We start from the raw sequence: 18279 nt of genomic DNA on the forward strand, positions 1-18279 counted from the left end.
TCTGACTCCACTTGGTGGCAGGGGATGCGTGAGAAGGCGGATGACCGGGTCGTCGAACCGCACCCAGCTGCCAGCTGGCGAACAAGAGAGGGGCTGAGGGGTGCAAGGCTTTACAGGGTCACACGCTGCCAGACTTGACCTCTTGGGACCCAGGAACAGAGGAATTTGCTCTTTCTTTGAAGTATGGGTACCGCTTGATCCACCCTTTTTTTGGGAGCCAGCGGTGGAACAGACACACACACAAACAAAGACTCCACCCGGCCCTCATCCGGGGGGAGAGAGTGGATATGCCGGATGGCCTCCGCCTGAGCTTGGGCGGCAGAAAACTGCTGGGCGCAGTTCTCCGCCGCATCGCTGGCCAGCCCAACCTGAGAAATTGGGAAGACCAGGAACCGAACCTTGTCCGCCATACAACCAGGCTGAGCCAACGATGGTGCTCCTGGACCACTAACATGGGCATCGCCAGACCGATCATGCACGCCACGACACTTGTGCCCCAGAGGGCGAGGTCGGATTCGGTGCGGAGCTCACCTATGAGCGCACGGTCTGGGCTACCCTTGTACATGTCCATGAGTGCCCTGGCCTGACAGACCTGTAGCAGCGCCATGGCACGCAAGAGGAGGCGGCTTGCCCACAGGCCTTGTAAGCCGTCAGAACGGGCGAGAACTCACCGGCTTTAGGGGGAGACGAGGGGCCCCGTCCAAAAAGCAGCAGCCGCCGGACACAGGTGCACCTGTGTCGCGCCAGACCGCTCTATTGGAGGGACAGCCTCGCAACCCTTCACCGCTCCTCCGTCAAGGGTAGTGAGGGGGGAAAAGCTTATTCAGGCAGTTTCTGGCAGAGAAAGGTGCCGCTTACAACCTGGTAAGCTCTCCATGCACTTCAGGAAGGAAAGGCACTGGGGCGGCAAGCTGAGAACCAGCGTGGCCCGCCCCGAGATACTAATCATCCAACCGAGACTGTTCAGGACACGGTGGAGGATTCCACTCAAGCCCGACAGCCTCAGCGGCCTGATTCAGCATAGCTGACGTTTCTGGATCCGGCTCGGGCAACGTTTCACTCCTAGAGGGAGATAACACAGCCGAGTCATCATTTCCAGAGGTTAGCTAACCCTCCGATGCTGCAATCGGCATCCTGTCCTCTGGAGAGGCCCCGAATGAAACGGCTGGTCGGTCCATTACAGAGGGACCAACGCGCTCAACGGGGGGCTCCACCGGTTGCGATGTGATAGAGGAGTGAGGGGCCCACAGGGATTTTTTACCGGGCGGGGAAGCCTCACTATGATCCTCTGATCACCCATCCCACACGCCGCCATAGCGGGGCGTGGTAATGGGGACTCCACCTTCACGCATGAAGGTGAGTCTCGATCTCAACACCGCGATAGTCATATCCTTGCAATGAGAACACAAGCTATCCACTAAAGCTGCTTCAGCATGCTGCATATATACACATACATTAATGCATGTACATTCTACAAACACGTGATACAACCATTGTGACCGTCCATTTGGGGGGACAGGGAACGATCGCATCCAGAAACGCACAGGTGGAATAGCATCTTGAAAAAGAAGCAAACGCACCCATGTTGCTCTTTCAGGAAATGGGTCCCAGTGCCGGAGCACACAGGGGAATGACCGCGGCAACACTGAACAGTGAACTGAAACAGTGAAGCACTCACTTTTCCGCCCTCTAACCAGCCGTCAACAAACACAGAAATTTGATGCTGTTAAAACAGCAGTTGAGAGCTCAAAAGCTTGCGACCACTGCTGCACTCGCGCTGTAGAAATCACCAGAGTCTTCATAGAAAAACACCGACACATTCGCTCATTGTATACAACAATACTCTTCGGCTCCGAAGCAAAAAGCAACTAGTGCGTGCATCCACTTCTGTATTTATACCCGTGCCGCGGGGGCGGAGTGAATCACGCACGCCAATTTGCATTGGCTCGTTCAATAGTACTCGAAGAAGACAGGCTCCCTAGCATGATCCCATTCAGTCGAAGTCGACTACATCTGACGTTCTCAACTGAAAGGGAACTAATGATTGGATTTGGGAAAGGTTGTTGCTTACAGTTTTGTCTGGATTTTTCGCTTATTGAAATGATGAACTTAATTTAGAAATGTTAAAGAAATAAAGCTTTTGAAATGAATACTGCGTTTGGTGTGGAGTGCGTGCAAAATAGTTAATCGTCATTCCCCGAATCCATGGCCAACATCGAAAGGCTGACACATTCCACAAAGTGATGAAGTCACTGATCACTACATGGTAACTTGCATAATATGTCATGCGGCGTCGCGTTATCAACCAGGCAGAACAATCCTCCCATCCACCATAGATAATTTCTCAAATTGCTTATCTAATCTGTCTCAGCTGCTGCCTGAACCCAAACAAACAGATGAACTAGAAGAACTAACTAACACTATGAGCACCATTCTCTCTAGAACATTGGATGTGGTTGCACCTATTAAATTAAAAAAGGTCAGAGAGAAAAATAAAGCACCATGGTATAACAATACTACACATGTTTTAAAGAGAGAAACCCGTATTTTAGAGCGTAAATGGAAACAAACTAATTTAGAGGTCTTTAGAATCGCGTGGAAAGACAGTGTGTCACGTTATAAAAAGGCCCTAAAAGCGGCCAGGGCTGAGCACCTCCGCAAACTAATAGAAAACAACCAAAACAATCCAAGGTTTTTATTTAGCACCGTGGCTAGACTAACAAATAAACAGACGTCACCCGAACAAAATATCCCGTTACAGTTCAGTAGTAATGATTTCATGAACTTCTTCACTGAGAAAATAGAAAGCATCAGAACCACAATTGTAAACGTTCAATCTTCAATCGCGCCTTATAATTCAGCTTCAATTATCACCCCGCAAGAACAATTACAGTGCTTTACAACTATAGAACAAAAAGAGTTAAATAAACTTATCACTTCATCTAAAACAACAACATGTTTATTAGATCCTATACCAACTAAACTACTGAAAGAAGTGTTACCTGTAGTGGAAGAGCCTCTCCTCAATTTTATTAACTCGTCTTTATCTTTAGGTCATGTTCCAAGAACATTTAAACTGGCAGTTATAAAACCTCTCATTAAGAAACCACAATTAGATCATAATAATCTAGCAAATTATAGACCCATTTCAAATCTTCCATTTATGTCTAAAATATTAGAAAAAGTGGTGTCCGCTCAACTGGGCTCTTTCTTGCAACAAAATGATATCTATGAAAAGTTTCAGTCTGGATTCAGACCGCATCATAGCACTGAAACTGCGCTCGTTAAAATCACAAATGATTTACTTTTAGCTTCTGACCAAGGCTGTATCTCAATACTAGTTTTACTTGATCTTAGTGCTGCGTTCGATACTATAGATCACACATTACTCTTAGATCGACTACAAAATTATACTGGTGTTCAAGGACAAGCACTAAGCTGGTTCAAATCATACCTATATGACCGCTACCATTTTGTCTATTTAAATGGAGAAAAATCGATCATAACTCCAGTAAACTATGGAGTGCCGCAGGGATCTGTGTTAGGCCCTCTGTTATTCTCAATATATATGATGCCACTTGGAAATATTATAAGGAAACATGGAATTAGTTTCCATTGTTATGCTGATGACACTCAAATATATATTTCATCACGGCCGGATGAAAACGCTAAATTTTCCAAATTGACAGAGTGTGTTAAAGATATAAAAGATTGGATGACGCGTAATTTTCTTTTATTAAATCCAGACAAGACAGAGGTAATACTTATCGGTTCAAAAAACCGCCCACAAAACCTCGCACAATACAACTTTAACATCATAGGATGTCCTGTTACTTTATCCTCTACAGTAAAAGACCTGGGTGTTATACTCGATTGCAACCTGTCTTTTGAAAATCATATTTCATATGTTACAAAAACAGCCTTTTTCCACCTTAGAAACATTGCTAAGCTACGTAATATGCTATCAGTTTCTGATGCAGAAAAGTTAGTTCATGCATTCATGACCTCGAGACTGGATTACTGTAATGCTTTATTAGCTGGTTGTCCTGCATCCTCAATAAACAAGCTACAGTTAGTCCAAAATGCCGCCGCTAGAGTTCTTACGAGATCAAGAAAATATGATCATATAACACCGATTTTATCATCACTACATTGGTTACCTATAAAGCTCCGTATTAATTATAAGATATTGCTACTGACTTATAAAGCCCTAAACGGCTTAGCTCCAGTCTATTTAACGGATCTTCTATCACCCTATAATCCATCGCGCTCTTTAAGATCACTAAATTCAAGGCTTTTGGTTATACCTAGGGTCTCCAGAACCACCAAAGGAGGGAGAGCATTTTCACATTTGGCTCCAAAACTCTGGAATAGTCTTCCTGATACTGTTCGTTGCTCAGACTCGCTCTCCCAGTTTAAAACTAGATTAAAGTCGCATCTCTTCAGCCAGGCATTCATATAATCCTACAGTTCAAACTACAATCTGGCCTCTAGCTCATAAATGCCAGAGGAGAACTGGCCCCCGACTGAGCCTGGGTTCTCCCAAGGTTTTTTTTCTCCATTAGGTCACCTGATGGAGTTTTAGGACACCATTAGGTCACTTGATGGAGTTTTTCGGTTCCTTGCCACTGTTGCCTTTGGCTTGCTCAGTTGGGGATATTTTGGGGATATTTAATTTAATTTTATCAATCAATAAATTCCTCTTGAAACAAACTTTGTTGTATTATTTTAATTTAATACTGTGAAGCTGTTTTGATACAATCTGTATTGTGAAAAGCGCTATACAAATAAACTTGACTTGACTTGACTTGACATAGTGTGTGTGACGGTGATCGTGACAGACAGTGTGTGTGACGGTGATCATGACAGATAGTGTGTGTGACGGTGATCGTGACAGACAGTGTGTGTGACGGTGATCATGACAGATAGTGTGTGTGACGGTGATCATGACAGATAGTGTGTGTGACGGTGATCATGACAGATAGTGTGTGAGACGGTGATCATGACAGATAGTGTGTGTGACAGTGATCATGACAGATAGTGTGTGAGACGGTGATCATGACAGATAGTGTGTGTGTGACGGTGGTCATGACAGATAGTGTGTGTGACGGTGGTGATCATGACAGACAGTGTGTGTGACGGTGATCATGACAGATAGTGTGTGTGACGGTGGTGATCATGACAGATAGTGTGTGTGACGTTGGTCATGACATATAGTGTGTGTGACGGTGGTCATGACAGATAGTGTGTGTGACGGTGATCGTGACAGACAGTGTGTGTGACGGTGGTCATTACAGATAGTGGGCCCTATCTTGCACCCAGCGCAAATGACTTTGTACACCAACGCATGTATCATTCCTATTTTGCACCCGCGCAAAGCGGACTTTTCCCTCCACAGAAGCACGTCGGTAAGTTAGGAAATACACTTGCGCTCCCGGGGGCGGTTCAGCGCAAAGAGGAGGCGTGTTCCGGCGCAAACGTTCCCTCATGCTATTTTGCAGGTTTAGAAAACAATTGCGCCACTAACCAGGAAAAAATAGTTTAAAGTCAGAGGCGCGTTGCGCATGTTATTCATATGCTATTTTAAGGGCGCATGCTTGGCCATAATCAATGTAGCGTGTGCACAACGCGCATACACTTTGATTCTCTCATCTACACAGAAGCAGCAGTTTTCATTTTTGCAAATCATACATTATTACGATAGATAGATAGATAGATGGATGGATGGATGGATGGATGGATGGATGGATGGATGGATGGATGGATGGATGGATGGATGGATGGATGGATGGATGGATGGATGGATGGATGGATGGATGGATGGATGGATGGATGGATGGATGGATGGATGGATGGATGGATGGATGGATGGATGGATGGATGGATGGATAGATAGATAGATAGATAGATAGATAGATAGATAGACAATTTATTATAAAAGCATACATCTAGCTTACACATTTACCCAAATTATCATACGCCTGTTTAACCGAAGTTAATTTGGGTGTGTTTCTCCATTTCAATGTAACTTCTCTCTTTTACGGCCGTGACGAGAGCGTTGCTCTCCTCGGCTGTGAACCGCTCCTGGCGCGCGCCTGGCAAATCCGCCGTTACAATAGCAATCCGCTATGGAAAAAGCGAGTCTGCTCTTAAAGGGAATGGGAGATGACGCTCTGATTGGTTTATTTCACGTTACGCCCAAACCACACCTATGAATAATGAAGCTACTTCAGACCAACCCATTTTAGATTTGCGCCGGGCGCAAGAGGCATTTATCCCGCCGGGAAAATAGCAACAGCGCCGAGACCCGCCCACAAAGTTACTTGCGCTTTGCGCTTTTTGACACTTGCGTTTCAGATCGTTAAAATAGGGCCCAGTGTGTGTGACGGTGGTCATGACAGATAGTGTGTGTGACGGTGGTCATGACAGGTAGTGTGTGTGACGGTGGTCATGACAGATAGTGTGTGTGACGGTGGTCATGACAGATAGTATGTGTAACGGTGATCATGACAGACAGTGTGTGTGACGGTGGTCATGACAGATAGTGTGTGTGACGGTGATCATGACAGATAGTGTGTGTGACGGTGATCATGACAGATAGTGTGTGTGACGGTGATCATGACAGATAGTGTGTGTGACGGAGATCATGACAGATAGTGTGTGTGACGGAGATCATGACAGATAGTGTGTGTGACGGTGATCATGACAGATAGTGTGTGTGACAGAGATCATGACAGATAGTGTGTGTGACGGTGATCATGACAGATAGTGTGTGTGACGGTGGTCATGACAGATAGTGTGTGTGACAGTGATACCTGTCCAGAGCAGTGGTGTGCAGGACTGCAGATCTACTGTGCAACTGTACATTTCACCCGCTGAGTTTCCTTTTAGTGGGGCTCCAACGATGATCCTGCCAAAAACACCCTCACAATCAAGCAGACCCTCAGAAAACACATGTAGAGTAAAATGTATTGTTTACCTTATTTATGTAAAACACATCCTAGCAATCAGTGTGTATCTGTGGTTAGTGTGTGTGTGTGTGTGTGTGTGTGTGTGTGTGTGTGTGTGTGTGTGTGTGTGTGTGTGTGTGTGTGTGTGTGTGTGTGTGTGTGTGTGTGTGTGTGTGTGTGTGTGTGTGTGTGTGTGTGTGTGTGTGTGTGTGTGTGTGTGTGTGTGTGTTTCACTCACTGTTTCCTGTTTTCAAACTCCGACTGATAAACGCTGTAACCAAAGAAATCTTCTGCCGTGCCGTTAAATCTCAGTGGATGTTCAGTGTCGATATTGAAGGCCTCTGAAAGAGATGCTGGAGAAGCGAGAGAGACTGTTGAGACATCAGGAGACGCTTGTGAGACTGTTTCTAAAAGATTCACTTAAAAAGTTAAACGCTAAAAAAAATGATTGTAAAAATGCAGAAGGTTGTATCCAGTTATTTTAGCTGTCTGTTTTGCTGAACTGGTATTTGGTATTATATTTTAATTTACAGTTTTTTTTTTCGATTGCTAAACGACAGTGGCACAACTGGAGTCACATGTGCAAAACTCTGCACAGCAGCAGTTCATGTGGACCAAACTCTAGTTCGTTTTTCATTGCTTGAACACAGTTTTCAAAACTCTACACACTTATCCCATGACTTTAACCACAACCTGCACAACACTGTGGATTTACAGCACTTTGTTTAAATGCTAACACACTGCTGTCAAAACTGTGAACCACACATTCAAAACAGAATAGATTTCAGCCTTGTGCCTTTCAAACACTGCTGATTGCAAGGCTAAGCAGGGGTCTTGGTTTAGACTTGTTACACACACAAACACACACACACACACACACACACACACACACACACACACATATATATATATATATATAGAGAGAGAGAGAGAGAGAGAGAGAGAGAGCGAGAGAGAGCTCAGAAAGACTAATTGTCTTGTGACCTGATGCTAGAGAGAGGCAGGATTAGCCCCTCAATTGTTTGTTCGAATTACAGTATGTACTTTTAGTTTCTACCTTTTTTTTCTCATTACTGTAATTCTGTAAATTACTACAGACTATTGAAGCAAACTGCTAATTTTCATTTACCTTAACCCTCTGGGGTCTAAGGTGTTTTTGGGGTCCTTGAGATGTTTTGACATGCCCTGACATTTGTGCTTTTTTCAGTTGCTTATAAACATATTAATGGCAAAGGTATAATTACACTCTATTTAGCACAAACAGGGCTACCATAATATGTGAGCAACATGTATGTACATGTTTGTATTTTTGAGAGAATAATGTTTATGCATGGTTATTGAAAAAAACTAAAAATGAAAGTTTCTGAAATAAGGCCACAAAACACATACTAAATATGTGTCCATAAGACTTCTGACTAATGGATGTCGTCGCCTAGAGTTTTTTCTTCAAAATGATGTGAAAATCATCCTGCCTAATCATTCACATAAAACAATACATTGATTTAAACTTTGTAAGACACATTTTGTTTGGAAAGGCAATATGCGTGGGGGCGTGATTCACACCTGAGAAGACAACGACCCGCATAATGACCCGCATAATGAGCTGCATAATGAGCTATATAATGACTACCACAAGTAAAGAGTGTGAGGACTTATTTTGTATGCATGCAAATTGCATAATATCCAAGGTAAACATTTCTAGTAACTATGCAGTTAATTCTCATACTGTATTTTCATAAAGTTTTGGAATATATCCTCTCCCCAAATGTGTCACTAATAAAAAACTATAATAAATAATTTAATGAGATTTATATGGTTTATATGGTTTATATGGACCTATTAAGATGTTACCTTATGAATATATGTTTTGCTATTTTATTATACAGTTTTAACATATAAATCAACAACAATTACAATTTTAACAATATTTCAAGTGTAATCTTTCTTTGTAAAAAGTATACATTTGTCACGTTTTGGGTTTGTTCTTGTCATGTTTCTGTGTCATGTCTTGTTTCCATGACTTCCAGCAAGATGGCCGACTGAGCGGGAAAACTTTTCAATTGCTCTCCGTAAAGTTCCTCAGAACAACGAACAAAGACAAAAAATTTCCAAAAAAACAAGTTGGTTAGATCGGTTAACGTTTACAAAACATAAAGTAACTGATTTGAAGGAAAATAGTACGCAAATGACCTCAAACGATGATGCTACCAAGGACGGGAGGATGATGAAAGCAAAAGGCGGGCCTTTATTGCTCCACGACTACGCTGCCATGGATATCACTTGTGCAGGTGTGGATAAGCGGCAGCTTGAGGACTCTCCACTGAACACTCCGGACAAAGGAGCTCCGATGGAAAAGAGGGTAAAACCCAATAAAGAGGCTTCACTTGAGTCTATAATGATGGCTATAACTCGCCTGAACTCCCGCTTTGATAAACAAGAAAGTGGTTTGGAAGAGGTAAAGTCCAAAATCAGAGAGAATAGTACCATGATCTGCAGCCTAGCTAAAACACTCGAGTTTAATGCTGCCGAGATAAAAGAATGCAAGACAAAAGCGGCAGTCTTAGAAGAAAAAGTTACGTCGCTGATAAAAGAAAACTGTGATTTGAAGAAAAAAGTCACTCTGCAAGAGGCCCACAGCCGTCGCTGGAATTTAAGAATCAAGGGAATGAAAGAAAAGATGAACGAAAACATACGTGAAGATGTTATCGACCTACTGAAAAAAGTGGCACCGCGCATGGCGGGGAGAATGGATGACATAGTGGATGTGGTGCACCGTGTCGGGAAGAAGGAAGAGAAGTGGACGCGATCGGTCATCATCCGGTTTGTGAAAAGAAAGGATAGGGATGACATCTGGGATCTTACGAAGCATTCAGCTGTCTGCAAGGAAGCCAGGGTTTTCTTCACTGAAGATTTGTCGGAGGCAGTTAAACAAGCAAGGGAGGTGCTGTGGCCGAGGATCGATGAGGCAAGAAAAGCAGGAAAAAGGGCATACTTTCGGGGCCCTTACGGATACATAGACGGTAAACGGATCTAATCATCAAAATTTAATTATGCTCAACATATAAAGGAAAGTTAATATTAGGATAGAGGAACTGCTTGGATGTTCACAGTTTAAGGGTACTCCAATTACCTGTAATATTTCTATAGACTGAACTGTTCTCTTACCTTGGTTGGGGTCAATTTATTTTATTTAAACCTTTTTATGTTTAATCTAAGATCTGAACTTTCTTTTATTTCTTTAAATGCAAGAGGTCTGAAAGACAATGTAAAACGCAAGGCTACTTTTCTTTTCTGCAAAGGTTTTAAAGCTCATGCTGTTTTCTTACAAGAGACACACTCCTGTGAAGAGGATGAGAGTTTTTGGAAGAACCAGTGGGGAGAGAAGATTTATTTTTCACATGGGACTAATCGGTCTGGGGGTGTGGCTATATGTTTGCAACGATTTCCTGGAGAAGTAATAACTTATAAAGCTGACAAAGATGGACATTGGGTTGTAATCCTTGCTAACTTGGAGGGTTCATTATGTCTTGTTGCAAATATATACGGGTATAACAATTTAAATCAGAACAAAAGGCTGTTGGAGGATATATCAGACATAATCGCAGATTTCAAACTTTCTTATAATATTAGTTTTACAATATTTGGAGGGGATTTTAACATTGCACCGGATGAATGGTTAGACAGATCCCCGTCATTGTATAATGACAACCAGTATAACACAGTTCTTAGGATTTTTACAGATACTCATTCTCTCACTGATATCTGGCGTCAAAAAAATCCCAATGAATGTCAATATACATGGATAAAACCTAATGGTGGTGCAAAATCAAGGAAAGATTATTGGTTATTATCCCCTGAAATACTGGAATTTGTCACTAAGGTTGAAATAGCTGCAGCACCTTTAACTGACCATTGTTTAATTGGATTAAATCTCAAACCTAATGTTAATATCAACCACTATAAGAGCTATTGGAAATTTAATTCAGATTTATTATTGGTGGAAGAATTTGTCAATGAGGTAAGAAATACATGAATGGAAATTGAAAATGATACAGAACTAAACACTTATTGTAAAAAATGGGAATATTTTAAATTTAAAGTGAGAAATATTTCTATTAAACAGGGTAAAATCAGAAGCCAACGCCTAAGGGAAAAAGAATATACCCTAGTACATGAAATTAACATGTTATGTAAGAGACATGATCTTACAGAAGAAGAAAAGGCTACTTTGTCAAATTTACAATCCAATCTTGATGAATTATTCACTCAAAGGGCACAGGGTGCTTATGTACGGTCCAGGGCTAAGTGGATAGAACAAGGGGAGAAAAATTCATCTTACTTCTACCATTTAGAAAAAAGAAGACAAGAAAAGAATAAATTGGATGTATTAATGATTAATGACAAAGAATGTCACCAAGCAAATATAATAGCTGAAGAGACTTACAAATTTTATTCAAATTTATACTCATCCAACTACACTCCTGAATATTCTGTAAATTTTCTCAAGAATATAAGACACAATATTCCTCAAGTTGAACAGGGTTTTAAATTGTTATGTGATGCTGAAATACAACTAAAAGAACTTGATGCTGCTATTGAGCGTATGGCTTTGGGAAAAGCCCCTGGTCAAGATGGTTTAACATCCAATTTTTATAAATTTTTCTGGAAAGATATAAAACAAATGTTATTTTCAGTTTTCAATGAATGCATTGAGAATAATATTCTCACAACAACGATGAAGCAAGGGGTCATTACTCTCTTACCAAAGCCAGGAAAAGATAAAAGGTATATTGAAAATCTTAGACCCATATCCTTATTAAATGTAGATTATAAACTTTTCACTCAAATTTTAGCCAATAGATTAAAGTCTGGGATAGGAGATATTGTTAGTGAAACTCACTAACTAAGAGTTTATTAAAGATAGATCAATACACAATAACATTAGATTAGTTTTGGATTTATTGGATTACAACTATTTAATTGAAGATCAAGGTTTCATTTTTTTCCTTGATTTCTATAAAGCGTTTGATCTGGTTGAGCATTCTTTTATTTTGAAGACTCTTGAATTTTTCGGCTTTGGTAAGAAGTTTATTGATATGATTAACTTGTTATATACAGATATAAACAGTTCAGTGTCTTTACCTAAGGGTACAACCAAAAGATTCCAGATAAAGAGAGGGGTAAAGCAAGGATGCCCGTGTTCACCTCTGATTTTTATTTTAGTTGTAGAAATATTATCGATTTATATAAAAAACAGTACAGATTTGAAACCATTAAATGTTCTGGGCAGACCTCTAATTATCACACAATTAGCAGATGACACGACAATTTTTTATAAAAAATGCAGATCAAATTCCTCTAGTAATTAAGAAAGTGGAGATGTTTTCCAAAGCTTCTGGGTTACAATTAAATCTTAAAAAATGTGAGCTGATGGCCCTTCATGAGCACCCCAATTCAAACTTACATGGAATCCCTGTGAAAACTGAAGTAAAATACTTGGGAATTATATTGTCAAAAGATTGGAAAAGAAGGGAACTTCTAAACATTGAAAACAATATATCCAAAACACAACCTACTGTATTTTAAATTCTTGGTTACAAAGAGATTTATCAATCTTTGGTAGAATTTTAATTACCAAAAGCGAAGCTTTAACAAGATTTATTTACCCTGCATTTTCCCTAGCGGTCCCTGATCATCTAATTAATAAAATAAACAAAAACATTTTTAATTTTACATGGAAAAATAAACATCACTATATTAGAAAAAATGATGCAGTTAAACCCATTGCTGAAGGTGGTCTAAACATAATAGATTTTGAAGCTATGAATGGAACGCTAAAATTAAAATGGTTGCAAAATTTTATAAACAATCCTAATAGTTTTTGGTTTCATATTCCATCCAAAATATTTTTCAAATGTGGCAGCATTGAATTCCTATTAGCCTGTGACTTTTCTCTTTCCAAATTACCCCTCAAGTTATCTAAATTTCATCAACAGGTTCTCTTAAATTGGAAAATGTCTTATACTCATAATTTTACTCCACACAACATGCCTATCTGGAACAATAGATGCATATTGTTCAAAAGAAAATCTATCTATTATGATGACTGGGTGAAAAAAGGTATTTGGGCTATTTCACATCTTATGGATTCTGATGGAAATGTCCTTAAAGGGATAGTTCACTTTGAAATAAATTTTTGGTATGTTTTAGCTTACCTCAAGGGCATCCAAGATGTAGGTGTCTTTTTTTCCGCAGTAGTTTCAATTTTGATATTTTTAGGTCAAACCGTTCTTGTCTGTCAGTCATATAATGCAGGTCGATGGTCACCACCTCAAAGAGCATGCACAGAGTCCAAATTAAAACAATTCCCCGTCGTCCAAATTAAACAATTCCCCATCGTAAGTACACATTGATGGCCTAAGACACGAAACGAGCGGTTTGTGTGAGAAAACGAACAGTATTTAAATCGTTTTTACCTCTTGAACACAGCCATGTCCAAGTGATCTGAGGGCGCGGGCGGGTATAGATATATACAATAGATGTCGCCTTGGCTACTGCGAAACCGTAGTCAAGGCGACATCTATTGTATATATCTATACCCGCCCGCGCCCTCAGATCACTTGGACATGGCTGTGTTCAAGAGGTAAAAACGATTTAAATACTGTTCGTTTTCTCACACAAACCGCTCGTTTCGTGTCTTAGGCCATCAATGTGTACTTACGATGGGGAATTGTTTAATTTGGACGACGGGGAATTGTTTTAATTTGGACTCTGTGCATGCTCTTTGAGGTGGTGACCATAGACCTGCATTATATGACTGACAGACAAGAACGGTTTGACCTAAAAATATCAAAATTGAAACTACTGCGGAAAAAAAGACACCTACATCTTGGATGCCCTTGAGGTAAGCTAAAACATACCAAAAATTAATATCAAAGTGAACTATCCCTTTAATTACTCTGTTCTCACAGAGAAATACAATCTTAAATGTACCAAAAAACAATATAATACTATAATTAAGGCTATTCCTTTAGAAATGTTCAATTTGATGAAAGGTTTATTGATGTATGATGTCGTAATACCTAGATTTCCTTTGCTTATAATAGATGAAATAGAATTTAAAAACAGAAAATGTTCAAACAAAATAATAAGAAGTGCAATAACAAATAGACTTCACCCACTTTTATTAAAAAGACTTTACACCCTCAATGATTTTCCAAAAGATATACAAATAAAAATCAGAACCAAATATCACTCCCTCCCAATTTTTCCTAAAGCTAAAGAAACTCATTTCAAAATTTTAAACGATATTTATCCCAGTAATGAATTTCTGAGACAACGTTTCAATATTGATTTAAACTGTTGTTCATTTTGTGAATGTGATATTGAATCTGTGGAGCATGTATTTTTTGATTGTCATTATACCAGAACTTTATGGAATTATTTTCAACATTGGATATCAGAATATGTTAGTGATGCACCCAATATACTGTACAAATATGTCAAATTTGGAGTATTTTTGCAAGATAGCAAGAAAGAACTTTTTTACAATACTTGTATACTCTTAGTTAAACATTATATTCACAAATGTAAATTTTTGAAGGTTAAACCAATCTTCCAAATTTATTTAAATGAATTCTTGCAATTTAGGAAAGCCTTATGTCATGTAAAAACTAAAACAGCCACTATTTTCATTAATTTCATACAATCTCAGGTATGACAACAGACCTCTTGTGAATTTTTTTGTGTTTTTTTTGTTTTTTTTTGTTTGTTGTTTGTTCTTCTCATGTTGTACGACCATTGTACACTTTTGTACTTTTATTTGTACACCTGCTCAGTCTTGTACAAATTCGTAAAAGGTTGTAATACGGTTTGTAATGCCATACTGTTTAAAATAAAATATATAAAAAAAAAATAAAAAAAATAAAAAAAAATGTCTTGTTTCCATGTCTGTCATGTGATTCCCTGATTGTCATGTGATCCTGCCATGTCTTGTCATTGGTTAATTGTCTGATCATTGTTCACAGGTGTCCCTTGTTTTGTCATTAGTCTGTGTATTTAAGCCCTCATGTTTGCCATGTGTCTTTGTCAAGTATTGTTTCCTGTTATTCTGCTGTAGTGTAAGTTTCATGTTCATGCTTTGGTTTTTGTTTTCATGCCACGCCATGTTTTTGTTTCATGTTTTGTTTTAGTTATAATAAACTGCACATGGGTTCTCATCTCTCAACTTGCCTCCAGTGGATCCTTATTACAAGGATGCAGCAAGAAATTGTAGAACCCCCTCAAAGCGGTGGAGCGCATGGTCTGTGCTAGCTGAGTTTATCTAATGCAACTTGTGTGATGCTGGGTTTTCTCCAATTAGCAGTTTTTTATTCTTAAGTGCTTTGTTCTAATCGCCATATGCAATAGTGTCGGTAAATGCAAAAAGACTGTTTGAATATGAACTGTGTGTCTGTGTGTGAATGAATGAATGGCACAGATGTTTACTACAGCTGTAAACAACAGCGCACGCACTTACATTAATAAACATGTTATTTTTACATGAACACATCTACTAGTTTAGCTTTTACCAAACTATATTGCTATACTGAGATGAGTATAAATCTACTGAAATATGTTGAAATAAAATGTCTTTGTATAAGCAACGTATTAAACTGCAAATGCAGAGTTCAGATGCAAAAGCCTCTAAATGCCATCTGAAATTTTCTTCTAGAATGATAATTTTTATAAAGCTTGTATATTTAAGTTAAGTAATTTCACTTAAATGACAATTAATTGGTAATCTTCATTGCCATTTAAGTGAAATTATTTAACTTAAATATACGAGCTTGATAAAAATGATCATCCTAGAAGAAAATTTCAGATGGCATTTAGAGGCTTTTGCATTTGAACTCTTCAAATTAACATTTATATGCAAATATATCATAAAAACGATATGTTACAGATGAAATATGAATGTTTAGACAATATTTCGTTGATTAGTTTTGGATAGATAATAAAGTTTGTACTGTAAAAAGACTACTGTCACATCAAATAAGCTTTTGTTTGCCAATTTCTGCTCATATGTAAAATATATAGTATGGGATGTTTTGTCAAAAATAAAGTAGGTATATTGAATTATCAACTAAGATGTTATTATAGTGTTTGTTCCAATATTCAAAGTAATGAATCCTTAACTTTGAAATGCGTATGATAAAATCAATGTTGTAATAAGGGATCCACTGGAGGCAAGTTGAGAAATGAGAACCCAAGTGCAGTTTATTGTAACTAAAATAAAACATGAAACAAAAACATGACGTGGCATGAAAACATATATTTCATGTAATAACTAGAACTTTTAATTACATTGTTAATGTAAAAATACAAAATAGAATTTTTATTTGTTGTTGTTTTCTTGATAGTGTATAGTAATGTTTTTTTTTAGTTTTTTTTTTTACCTGAATAATGTGACAACATTAATATGATATACATTTTTAAAATCTTCCCGGTCTACTGATATTGTTATGACATCCGCATCAAACATTACAATGCTTATGATAACTTTTGCTAACTCTACAATTAGTAAATCCTCTTGATGAATCAGACAAAGGAAAAAAAATATTTCTTGCTTGTGTTTTATCATTTAATCAAATGCCATCATCATATTTTAAGAAATCATTATTATCATGTTGATGTGTTTCTCATTACTATCATGTTGATGTATTTACCATCATTATCATTTGAAATGTCTGTTTATACGGTGACGCATTGCTGCCACATACATATTATTTTTTTCCCCCAATTATGTCGTAATAACGAGATCTTATGTCGTTTTAATGAAATCTTTTCTCGTGATAACGAGATCTTATGTCGTTTTAATGAAATCTTTTCTCGTAATAGCGAGATCTTATGTCGTTTTAATGAAATCTTTTCTCGTAATAACGAGATCTTATGTCGTTTTAACGAAATCTTTTCTCGTAATAAGGAGATCTTATGTCGTTAAAACGACATATTCTTTTGCCCTTATAAGGACATGTGTAGTCATGTACAAACATATGCCTTTATCCACATAAAATTGACAGTCTATCGCGCCTTTATCACACGTTCAAAAAGCTTAAGCAAATTGTAGCAGCCCCCAATCATGCAAAATTAATCAATGAGGCCCTTTTTTGAAAATATATTTTATATAGGCTTTTTTATATTTTATATACGGTTTTTTATATATATATATATATTTGATATATTATATTGGCCTAATAAGATTTATTTTTGTTAATAGGCTATATCTTCATTACCTAGAGATATAATTAAACAAAAAGTAGTCAAAACACATCTAACAGAACATAGCCTAAGTTGTTTATTTTTTACAACATTGTGTTCTTATTTTGTTTAATTAACGAAATGTCAATCTTCGTCTTTATAACAGAAGATACAATACAATACAAAAATCTTCAAGATGTATAACGGATTGTCACCTTATAAACAGTCCTTTTTTTAATGGAATAATACACCCTTATAATAAAGAAAAAGCTTCAGTGATAAAGAATATGAACGCAATGCATTTAATTATACGTTAAGCGTTTTCCTTCCATAGAAACCCTTTATTATAAAGAAAATAGGTGGCTCTTAACGTGTCTTTCTATGGGAGGATGGCATTGCGGTGCACAGCAAATATTCAATGGTATTCAATGCAAAACAAAAATGAAAAATACAAGTAGCCAATAAAATAAACACATTATTGTGGCATTAATTAGCCCATAAACAATATTTATTTTAAAGCCTAAACGAATTTGTTTAAAGAATAACACCAGCGTTGGGCGTTTATCTGTATAGGCTAAGTGTTTCAGTGTTTCAAACTGGGGCAAGAAAATGCAACAGAATTTGATTAGTTAAACATGAAGAGGATTATCCGTCTGGCATGGCCGCTCGCTCTTGGTAATGGTAAATTATGAAGCGCATATCCAAGTGTTTGTGCAGAGTTTGGAGCGCGCACTATGACATGGATGGAGGCGCCGGTGCCATCACTCGCATTTTCCTATCAACAGTGGAAACAACTTAAAATACTCCATCATTTCTGGTCATACAGAAAATAATAATACATCAATCGCAACTACTTTTATTTGTGTAAACTCACAACAACAAGAAAACGGTGTGCTTTTGTAAAATAAAATAAAACGAACAGGGCGCGCTTTCATGATCTCTGTGAATTGGAACGCGCCTCAAAAATGAACTGAAAAACAGTGTATAGACAAGCCTCACAGACATGAGAAATATAACTATAAAGTTTATACAAAAAATGTCCACCAACGAAAAAAAATCCAATCGAAAACAAATACGGTATAGCTACCAT

General features: G+C 38.3%; 1 protein-coding gene and 1 pseudogene across 2 annotated transcripts in view; one reads left to right on the forward strand and one right to left on the reverse strand.

Moving 5' to 3' along the window:
• LOC309495688 (integrin alpha-M-like) overlaps window positions 1-18279 on the reverse strand; it is a 264013-nt pseudogene that overhangs the window by 240225 nt on the left and 5509 nt on the right. The window contains exons 2-3 of the transcript XR_014211778.1: window positions 7189-7303; window positions 6816-6910 (exon numbers count right to left, since the gene is read on the reverse strand). The product of XR_014211778.1 is annotated as an integrin alpha-M-like (transcript). The remainder of the gene's footprint in view (window positions 1-6815; window positions 6911-7188; window positions 7304-18279) is intronic.
• LOC309495704 (DELTA-sagatoxin-Srs1a-like) overlaps window positions 1-18279 on the forward strand; it is a 144880-nt gene that overhangs the window by 69364 nt on the left and 57237 nt on the right. The gene's annotated exons all lie outside the window — the stretch shown is intronic.

The sequence above is a fragment of the Leuciscus leuciscus genome (genome assembly GCF_965113295.1).
Source record: "Leuciscus leuciscus genome assembly, chromosome: 3".
NCBI classification, from domain to species: Eukaryota; Metazoa; Chordata; class Actinopteri; order Cypriniformes; family Leuciscidae; genus Leuciscus; species Leuciscus leuciscus.